The following is a 12,176-nucleotide window of genomic DNA, read 5'->3' as shown; positions in this document are numbered from 1 at the left end:
GTATTGGAGATCTCCTGTAAAAGTAAAGAAACACAGGTGATTTGTTTTTTGAAACTCCACTTAAAGGAACTAAAAAGGGGGTGAAATTTTAAAATGAGCATTTCTACGGTATATCTCAAGAACTTAATATGTTACCGAAGTGAAAAATAATATTTCTATCTCTATTCAAAATAAAGAATCGTACTTTTTGTTTTCTTAAAAAGCACTTGGGTGGAGGGGTAAAAGTGACTAATAATGGGGTTGAATTCTTTTAATTAGGATACTGATAATAATAATAAAAAATTTCTGGACCGTCGTCAAAATGTGCGGACCGCGCTGGAAATTTCAAATACCAATTTTGATGACTGTAACATATTCAGTTTTTGGGATATATGTATCCTCATAAAAGATATTCAACCCATTTTTCACTTTTATCACGCCCCCAAGAGGATTTTCTGAAAACGAAAAAGTACGCATTTCCAAGTACCAATTTTCACGTCTTAAAGCTATTAAATTTTTGTTATAAAGATACACTGATGTTAAATATTCATCCCCTTTTTACTCCCTTATCGAAGGAATATCCGAAATTCCTCCCTTAGTGAGCACCTATATTGCAATATAAATATATCCCCAAAATTTCATTTCTTTATGTCATGTTTTTGCTCGGTGATGATGAATCAGTCAGTCAGTCAGTCAGTCAGTCAGGACAAGTTATTTTGTATATATTTAGATAGATAAGTGTATTCCTCTTCTTCTTCCTCTTCTTCTTCTTCCTCTTCTTCTTATTATTATTCTACCGCTCTTCCAATACCTGTGGGGTCGCCTGTGCGAACTGGGCAGCACATGTGGATTTTGCCCTGTTTGACGGCCGCATGCCCTTCCTGACGGCAGCCTTATATGGAAGGGTGTAATCACTATTGCGTGTTTCCGTGGTGGTTGGTAGTGTAGTGTCTGAATATGAAGAGGAAAGTGTTGGTACAAGCACACATCCCAGTCCCCGAGCTATAAGAATTAATCAAATACTATTAAAATCCTCGACCCGGCCTCGAATCGAACCCGGGTCCCTCTGAACCGAATGCCACAACGCTGACCATTCAGCCAATGAGTCGGGCATTAATAATGAATTTATAGCCTATTTTATTTAATTAACATCATTGTGTTCCTTTTATTGTCATTTGGGGAAGGTACCTGCATATCGTACTGTGAAGTGATCTCTGACATTACTTGATGTCACTGTGAAGGTATTCAACGATCAATCTGGATGGATTTTAATTTCGTTTTTATAAATTTATGATCTTACACTTATGAACTCATAAATGAGTATTCCATAGCTTACGAAAAAGCACTTATGAATTTGTTTCAAGATTGGTGAATCACCTTATTAACCTACATTAACTATTATATACTGTACATATCTTCCTACTGCTCATGGTACTCAAATAATTATCAATATATTTTTAGTTCATTTGAGTGTCTAGTTTAATTTTAGTAGCTTTTGGGCAGGCTCATTCCTTTCCCATCGATATTATTTTGGTATTTAAGTTAACTTTTGCATCCTGCCCTCTACGCAGGCGTTCCACAGAGTTCTGTAGTAAACTAGCTCTTCTATTGGGACACTGGCTAAGGTAAATGATATCTATTTACGGGCAGTTTTGTCTTGCTTTCTTTCTTGTTTTATGTGTCTCGTCTAGATAAAACTTTGCAACCTGTGTTATGACGAGCATTTCCGATATTTAAATTCTATTTCCTTAATATGGTTGGTAGCAGTAGTAGTTCCAAAATAAAATGAACGAGTTTATAGTCGTCTGTATTGAACATAAAGACTTTTGATAGAGTAGAAGGTAAAGTCTTCTACTGTTCGTAACCGATGAAAGATTCGAATTCACACACCGAGCTAAAATTTATGTCTCCAAGTAGAATGTCGTTAGGTTTTGCGTTTCTCTGCGATCCATAACAACTTAGCCCACGTGTGCCAAAGATTGCCCGCAGGAAGCGCAGTGCCCGTGCTAGAAACACCTGTACCCGCGGGTGCAAGTCGCTTCCCCTCAGTCGGCTTGTACTTCCCCAAGTTGCTGACTCAGAGCTGTACATGCCTATCTATGACAGGCTCCACGTACCTGTTTTGGTAAAGAAGTAATGGTTGAAACATGTCGAGTGGAAGCACAGGTTGTAAATGGAAGATATCTTGAAAATACGACGAAATACCGAGTTAGGAGATGATTCACTGTAAGCAGTTAATACTCCAAACTCCAGAAGGCACTGGCGAATTGGGTCGCTTAATTAAAGTTATGCACCTACTTAGCGTATGACATTACACGTACATCACAAACTAAATGTACTTCGCGCCCGCCACGAAAGGGAAAAGAAAAGAAAAGAAAAGAAAAGAAAAGAAAAGAAAAGAAAAGAAAAGAAAAGAAAAGAAAAGAAAAGAATGAACACATAGAACGGTATAAATTATTGGGGCCAATGACCTAGATGTTAGGCCCCTTAAAACAACAAGCAAATTATTGGAAGGTACACTTTTTAAGAAACAATTGAATCTGTAGATATAAAATTTGTTGTGAGTATCCACAGGGTTTGCACCTATATGGGAGGTGAATTATATTTTTAAAATAAATAAAAATTAAGTCTGATAAAATACCAAATGCGAGTAACATACAATTATCATTCTCTTTTGGAGTGACTGTACAATCATTAACACTCAAGTTGTTAATGTAGTCTATTGTAGCTGGACCTGAATCCAGAAATAACTATTGTAACCGTTATGGGAAATGAAGCAACATTCCTTGACGATGTGCAACATAGTTTGATTGGAAACACCAGAGCTGCATTCAGGAGAAGGATTTTACCCCATTTGTAAAGGAAACCAGAACGTTTATTAGCGTAAGCCATGTTATTCGAGGCAGACTGAAACCACCTGGCTCCACTCTGATGAAGGCTAGATTATGGCACTTGGCTGATTTTTCAGTCCAGTCCTCCTTCCATATATAATTGACGTTGGTTGTTAACGATCTGGACGTTTTGACTGATACATGTCATAAGTGTAGTCTGTTGCTCTCTGCAGTGGTAATATCCATATGGACATTGATAATACGTTTATGCTCGTTGATCATAGCATGTTTTCTTCAGAGATCGGCTGGAAGGATGTGGCTCAGGACTGGTAATCAGAAGGCGGGAGATGATTTGATTTGAAAACTACTGAAGGTGACTGGTGTCCGTTGACGGATATCTGAAGCTAATACTAAACAGAAGTTTATAAGGAGATAGTGATTTTCCATTTTCACACCAGGCAAATGCTGGGGTTGTATTCTAATATAGGCCACGGCCGCTTACTTCCCACTCCTAACCCTTTCTTATACCATCGTCGTCACAAGACCTATCTGCGTCGGTGCGACGTAAAGCAAATTAAAAAAAAACGATAAGGAAAGCAATTTTTTTGGTATTTGTTTTACGTCGCACCGACACAGATAGGTCTTATGGCGACGATGGGACGGTAGAGGGCTGGAAGTGGGAAGGAAGCGGCCGTGGCCTTAATTAAGGTACAGCCCCAGCATTTGCCTGGTGTGAAAATGGGAAACAACGGAAAACCATCTTCAATGCTGCCGACAGTGGGGTTCGAACCCACTATCTCCCGAATACTGGATACTGGTCGCACTTAAGCGACTGCAGCTATCGAGCTCGGTGATAAGGAAAGCAAGGATTGTTGAGAGCGGGGGACCAGCTTCAGATAGGGCCACTCCTAGGTCCTTTCTGTCCCATCATCGGCATGAGACCTATCTGTATCGGTGCGACGTAAAGCAAATTCTAAAACAACAAATGTGTAACTTTTATTTTCAGGCTTCACAGAGGGGTTCGACATTAAAGTATTAACTAACGAAGGGGATAACATACTTTACATACATGAATAAAATTTCAATAACAGTGCAATCGCACTGTATATGAGTGATTAACATAATGAAAGTGGTAAAACAGTATAAAATGGGGTGCAGGAAGGGAACAACATACATTCCACATTTTTGGAAATAACATCTGTACGATCGACGACGCACAGAGTTCTTACATATCGTCGTTGCCGGGACAAAACCTCCTATGTGGTAACATTTTTGGAGATATACTGACCCGTAGCGCATACATTATGAAGAGTGAGAATGCCTTACACAATATTGCACCTTAGATGACAGAACCTTACCGGCCAAAGCTCTAAGCAAAAATAATTCACATAGGAGGTTTTGTCCCGGCAGCGACGATATACTGGAGTTTCAAACAAAATAAACAAGCTAGCAAGCTAGCAGTTTTACATGATTGCTTATGTCCCGATAATCGATACAGACTATCATAGACCAGGCGAGTTGGCCGTGCAGTTAGGGACGCGCGGCTGTTAGCTTGCATCCGGGAGATAGTGGGTTCGAATCTCACTGTCGGCAGTCCTGAAGATGGTTTTCCGTGGTTTCCCATTTTCACACCAGGCAAATGCTGGGGCTGTACCTTAATTAAGGCCACGGCCGCTTCCTTCCAACTCATAGGCCTTTCCCATTCCATCGTCGCCATATGACCTATCTGTGTCGGTGCGACGTAAAGCCCATATAATAAAATATTATAGGATATCATGGGATATCGTAGAATTTGACGTCGAATCCGAACAACAAAGATGCGATATTGCATTTTAAAAGTTCTCCATGGATTGGTCGAGTTTCTAACTACGGTCGATTTAATGGGAAATTAGGTACGATGTCACTCAGCTATCGAGCCTCTACTAGGGCTTCTTCAAGTACGGCACCGCGATACAGGGGGCAACGTGTCCGCCTGTCACCCGGTGGCCGCGGGTTCGATTCCCGGCCAGGTCAGTGTTTTTTAATTGCAAATGATTAATATCCCTCTCCTAGGGACTGGGTGTTTGTCTCGTCCTTAACGCTCCTTTCTTCACATTCAACACTTTACACTTCCGCCATTTACATAATACACGCAGGTTCCTCACATATGGTGCAAGTAGGGGCAAGAGATCTTCATAGGTCGACACCCCGAACAAACAGGATTTTAAAAAAGGACTTCTTCAAAGATGTGATGGCGGTAGTTTTTCAAGATAGCATAAAATTAGCATTATAGAGTGGAATAGTGGCACATACAATGTGGTCGAAAACAACGTGAAACGGGTATATGAGCGGTAGAGCGTTGGTCACACTGATAAATAATTTGAAAGGAAAAATTCGATACCTCGCTTCGTTGTTATTTTATTAGCTGCTGAAGTCAGCCAACCAGATCGCTTCGCGGGCTTCTTTGCGAGGCGGTGTTTCTAAATCTGCACATGTCTTAAGACCGGTTTGAGTACCAATCGAAGAAGGCTTGTGATGCAATGTGAGTCCAAGTCCACTGTACACATGCCACATGGCTGCTTAACGAACATTTCCGTAAATGGCCGATCGCCTAGAAGCTACCGAGCATCAAACACAAACACACCGTGGGCTTCGGCCATTGTCACCGTAGCGTACAAGTTATGATCGATTGTGTCATCTAGGAGGTCCGTGTTCAAATTCCTCCCTTGGCGAAAATCTTTTCTTGGTTTGATGCTTTCAAGCCAGTCGTGAGCAACGTGTAGATTTAGCTACAAAGCCTCGCAGAGGCCATTCAAATTCGCCCGTGAAGCGATCTGATTGGCTGGGTTCAGTAACTTATTAATTGATAACCGCGCGAGATATCTAATTATTTTTCAAATTATTTATCAGTATAATGAACTCTCTAACGCTCATATATCCGGTTAACGTTCTTTCCAACCACCCCCTATGTACATTATGTTTGGTACTTGAATACGCCCAGGATTACAAACAAGGAACTGAAATTCGTCTGCACTAATTTGAGAATGATATGTAGGATTATCCAATAGGCTAATTATCCGATAACCATGTATATACTACTCATTTCCAAATCACAAAAGTTTACGCGATCAATTCACACACGCCTGTAATTGGTACCGATAACGCTCAAATGACCAGCACTGTGAGTCAGTATGCAAAGGATACAATTACAAAGTGTAACGGCAGCTCGAAGTATTGAGCAGAAGAATTTTCCCTTGTAATTTGCCAGCAGCACAATGATCATAGTTGCAAATAAGGAATTGGTTACCGAGGGAGTGGCTGCGTGGTTTGGGTCACGCAGCTGTGAGCATGAATTCCGAAGATAGTGAGACTCGAACTCCTCTGTCGACAGCCCTGAAGATGATTTTCCGTGGTTTACCATTTTCACACCAGACAAATGCTGGAGCTGTACCTTAATTAAGGCCACGGGCACTACCTTTCCGCTCCAATCCCTTTCCTATCCCATCGTTACTACAAGACCTATCTCCGTCGGAGCGACGTAAAACAAGAAGGAATTGGTTAAATGACTAACTGAGCGACAGAATAGCATTCAGTGAATAATGGCAGAAATATAACGAAAAATTCGATGCTCCATCAAACTTTCATGTAGGGATTTAAATACTATCAGTCTTCTCCTTCTTCTTATTCCTTTTACGACATTTCTTTTCAGTTTCCTTGGAGTTTCAATTGTATGGATTTGGCCCAGATTTTCGGACGAATGCCCTTCCCGACACCAACTCTACATAAATGGATGTAATCAATATGGCGTGTTTCTGTCGTGGTTGATAGTGTGGTGTGCTGTGCTTAGACGAAAAAAACTTTCTCCAGCTTATCCCAGTTATTTCTGGAGTCACTGGGGTCACCGGGGCTCATCGTAATTTAGGTCGGGTATTTAAGACCGGATGCCCTTCCTGGCGTCACGTGATTCTTGAGATGAAAATCTCGACCTAGAAACGACCGTGATTCGGACCTCAGCCTTCCGGGTAGGAAGCCAGCAGCTAAGGCACTGAGCTAAACACGACCCCCCCCCCCACCGTTTTGCTTAGATGAAGAGATATGTAATGATACGAACACCAGCACCCAGTCCCAGGCGTACATTGTTAAGTTCTCCGGCTCTGTCGTTAATCCAACCCGCAGCCCTCTGAACTGAAGACCAGGAAGCTGAACATTCAGCCAAAGAAGCAGAAATTAAATTTTAATAAGTAGGTACTATAGTTTACTAGACTATCTACATAATAAGTATAAACTAACTCAACTAATAACATATCGTCCGCCTCTGTGGTGTAGTGGTTAGCGTGATTATATGGAGGCCCAGGATCGATTCCCGGCCCTGTCACGAAATTCGAAAAGCTGTACGAGGGCTGGAACGGGGTCAACTCAGTCTCGGGAGTTCAACTGAGTAGAGAGGTTCGATTCCCACCTCAGCCATCCTCGAAGTGGTGTTCCGTGGTTTCTCACTTCTCCTGGCAAATGCCGGGATGGTACCTAACTTCAGGCCACGGCCGCTTCCTTCCCTCTTCCTTGTCTATCCTTTCCAATCTTCCCATCCCACACAAGGCCCCTGTTCAGCAAAGCAGGTGAGGCCGCCTGGGCGAGGTACTGGTCTACCTCCCCAGTTGTATCCCCCGACCCAGAGTCTAAAGCTCCAGAACACTGCCCTTTAGGCGGTAGATGTGGTATCCCTCGCCGAGTCCCAAGGGAAAAATCAACCCTGGAGGATAAACAGATTAAGAAAGAAAGAAAGAATGAATGAAAGAATGAAAGAAAGAAATAATACATCAGTCCATAGTCGAATATATACCCAGTTAGTGCGGGCATAGAATAAACCATGGTATCCCCTGCTTGTCGTAATAGGTGACCGAAAGTGGTTATCCCCCAGTAGCTTTCAAATTGGGAACGTAGCTTGCCCACAACTGGCTCCTAACTGTAATAAACTTTCGAGGTTATACTAATCAAACTTACCTGCTCCCGGCTTCTTGCTATCATCTGTCCTATCCGACACCGCTTCCTCAACTCTTGTTGTTTGTTCTTTTTGAACATCTCGGTATCAGGTTTCCGAGGCATACGTAGTCATTTTCATATTTCACAGCCTTCGTGGCTCTTCCATGTCTTTGGCCGATGTCTTCTTCCTTCGAAGTTTCAGGCTTCTTCCTCTTTCATTTAAATCCAATAGCAGGTGGTTTATCCAGTTAAAATTTTTCCTTTATAACAAAAATAATAATAATAATAATAATAATAATAATAATAATAATAATAATAATAATAATAATAATAATGATGATGAAATGAAGTGGCGTATGGCTTTTAGTGCCGGGAGTGTCCGAGGACATTTCCGGGTCGCCAGGTGCAGGTCTTCTGATTTGACTCCCGTAGGTGACCTGCGCGTCATGCTGGGGATGAAATGATAATGAAGACGACACATACACCTAGCCCCCGTGCCAGCAAAATTAACCAGTGATGGTTAAAATTCCCGACCCTGCCGGGAATCGAACCCGAGACCCCTGTGATCAAAGGTCAGCACGCTAACCATTTACCCATGGAGCCGGACATGATGATGATGATAATAATAATAATAATTCTTTCTTCTTCTTTTCCTACCGCTTTTTCCCACACCTGTGGGGTCGCGGGTGCGATCTGTGTCGCACATGTGGATTTGGCCCTGTTTTACGGCCGGATGCCCTTCTTGACGCCAACCCTTTATGGAGGGATGTAATCACTATTGTGTGTATCTGTGGTGGTTGGTAGTGTAGTGTGTTGTGTGAATATGAAGAGGAGAGTGTTGGGACGGACACAAACACCCAGTCCCCGAGCCAGAAGAATTAATCCGAAGCGATTAAAATCCCCGACCCGGCCGGGAATCGAACCCGGGACCCTCTGAACCGAAGGTCAGTACGCTGACCATTCAGCCAACGAGTCGGACGATAATAATAATAATAATAATAATAATAATAATAATAATAATAATAATAATAATAATAATAATAATAAAAGTACGGAAAATTTCTAGTTATGACTTCTGCATTCAGAACTCTTTCTCGATAATCATTGTCCAGGAGTAGGTCTAGTTTTTTCTTGAAATTCTCTGGCTGGAGTGATTGAGGTTTATCTCTGAGGGTCCTAATGTACCTGGATGCTACGGTTTTACCTCTAAGCAATTTCCATTTTCACTAATTTAAACCTCCTGCAAAATCATGTTGTTTTTTTACAATTGCTTTACGTCACACCGACACAGATAAGTCTTATCGCGACGATGTGATAGGAAAGTGTGAGGAGTGGGAGGGAAGGTCCGTGGCCTTAATTTTAAAGTACTGCTCCAGCATTTGCCTGGTTTGAAAATTGGAAATAAGAGAAACGATCTTCAGGGCTGCCGACAGTGGTATTCGAACCCACTATGTCCCGAATACAAGCTGATAGCTGAATCATGGTTTGTAGTAGGTTATGTTTATCCTAAATTTTGCTTGCAAGGGATTGAGTGTAAATACCATAATTTCCATTTCTTATTTTACTTTACATCAACCACATTAACAAACAAGGGCATCAATAAAATTAATTCAATTGTTTGCCGCGTGCAGTAGAAACTGTAAAGAGCAATATGGTCTACGACTGGGAAACATACAGTAATCCCTCATGAAAATGTCGAGAACGTACACCTTCTCCTACCTTCTCTTTTGTCTTCTCATCTCTTCTCCAGCTTCATTATCTACCATTAAATGCTAGTTGATTAGTACAACCACTAAAGTTCATAACAGCTTGAGCAGAACTATTTGTTGGAATAAACTGGTGTTCGTAGAACCGGTCACCCTCATGCGAATTCAGTTCAGCACTTTGTCTCGATATCACCAATTCTCTTGGTTGCAAGCGTCATTTGTGCAGCAGGGCATGTACCCTGCTTGAAAGCTGCATAGTTCAACTCTTACTTGATATTGCTCTTTTAATTTGGATTCGTCTACAGCCACATTTGTTTTCATTTGAACCAAGTAGGGTTGGCATATGCGAAGAATTCGTTTGATTAGTATAATATTTCAACGCTCGCTAACCGATATCATAAACAACCAAAATATTTGTAAGATTAGCCACGGTTAGAGCTAGTAGACTGGAGAATTCTCTACAATATAATTCACGTGAATAAGTTCATTTCTTCCATAATTCTGTCGGTTAAATCATAATTGAGCCCCCAATTCCTAGGTCGGAATTTATATCATGTCAGTACTCCATTAAGGTTAACAAATTGGGTTATTGAGACAAACTGGTGCAATTGTAAACATCTTGTATTCCTCCACAAAAGTATTATGAATAGGCTCCGGTTTGCGAAATGCAAACAGAAGTGACGCAGCTGTATTTAATGCCCACATTTCATTCTAGTGGAATTCTGTTTGCTTTCCTTCCTTTATTGCGGCTGAGAAGGAAACATGGTCTTTACACAGACTTACAAAATTAATATTAAGATAAACACAGTGTTGACAATACACATTAAAAACTGGAATTAGTAATTTAAAGAGCACACAAAACATTTCTGTTTATTTCCTCACCCACCTTCCGCTTAAAGGCTTAATGAATCGTTTGGTTGTCGTAGATGTTAATTACTGCAGGTGTATGCTATTTCTGATACCATGCAATTCTTTAGATGGAAATTCACCTCTGCGCCGATTTTATTGGATGGTCCATTAGTTTTCAGTTTGCTGTTCCCAGGATAGCGTGTTCGATCAAGGCTATGGCCTTTAAAATCATTGGTAAGTGGAGATCGCTATGTTAAATATTCGTATTATTATTATTATTATTATTATTATTATTATTATTATTATTATTATTGTGACATGTCCCTGCGGTTAGGCAGCACTGTAAACCTCTACGTACAGCGAAATCTTGTGAAGATACGCTGAATGGCTGTAGAGCGGTCGTCGCTTGGAATTTCTAACCATTTAAGCATTTCGTCTACTGCTGGGGTGGGTCATTGATACCCGTACAACGCGGATCGAACATTGATCAAGGCGGCGATGGCACTGAAGATATCTACCGTAGCTGTAAAAGACGCGTCAGCAAGGAGGAGTTTCAGTATCACCTCGGCTCTACAGCCCGGAAAATATTATTCCTAATGACTCGAGTGTTGTAGGCATAAGTCTATGCATATGTTCGATGCGTGTAGCATAATGCAGAGAGGAATGAGGTCGACGAAATACAGAGGAAATCGTATGTGAAATGTCCCAAGAGTGTACGAAATTCAGAATTATTACAGTAAATGATACGTAATATGTAAATTATTGGATCTAAAATAGGAGTTCCTCAAAATTTGACAACATTAGTAACTCTATAATGAAGTATATTAAAACATTTAAGGTGCTTCCTACATATATTATGACTTCGCAGAAATCTCTGTACGGTCGATGTCAGATTTATATCTGGTTAAAAAAATTGGTATTTTAAATGCATAGAAATAAGATGAGATAACCATGAATCAAAACATTTCACTGAAATTTCCTAATAACCCACTAGACTTGACATTATTCCTATGCATAATTTAAGACATGTGAGAAAAGTTGGAAAGTCAATGGAGCACATTAATAGTATTTGAGATCACTGGAAATTAACATATGACATTCGAATAATGTAACTCAAACTTCTGCCATATCATGTCCAGTTTAATCAATGTCACTATTTCGAAATTAATACAGGAAATAGGCATGTAGGTATTCGGATACAGGAGTTGGATATAGATGACGCTATAAGACTGCTTATTTAATTTTATTCTGGCCAACTGGGAAAATATTATCACGTATTTTTCTTCAAAATATTTACCAGTGGTGGTGGGCTCTCAAGAGCACATAAGCACGTGAACACCCGGTTCTCATGCATATTCACGCATTCGTGGAAAATTCAAAGTTTTTTTTTGTTCCTACCTGATTTCATCAATTGATCGAAAAGCATTCGACTTATGTCGAAGCTCCATTACACTGACAGCCGCTCGTTTTGACTGGCAAGGCAGAGAGAACGCTGGATTTTGTGCTACGATCCTGAAGACTATACGCAGTCGCATGTAGACGACGTCATTGTTTATGCACAGATATCTCCATTAGCAAAGAGCACGGTAAGGTATGTGCCGCCCCGTCTACAACCACCCTCAAACGAGAGATAGTATTAGAGTTGACACAAGGGCCCGAAATCTCCCCTATTACTGCTAGCCGCAACCTCCCAGAGGTTACTACTCCATTATCAATCCGGTAGGCTTCGCTAGTAATTCTGCACTGGTGTTTGTAATCTCGGGAAGAAGTTTGCTTTACGTTGTGGTTGGGGAATCGTTTTAAGTTAAATTAATTTGAGTTGTCATATCCGGGTGAACTTCGTGCTACGTAG

This window comes from Anabrus simplex, chromosome 2 (genome assembly GCF_040414725.1).
Source record: "Anabrus simplex isolate iqAnaSimp1 chromosome 2, ASM4041472v1, whole genome shotgun sequence".
NCBI classification, from domain to species: domain Eukaryota; kingdom Metazoa; phylum Arthropoda; class Insecta; order Orthoptera; family Tettigoniidae; genus Anabrus; species Anabrus simplex.
Note: the sequence above shows the minus strand (reverse complement) of the source record.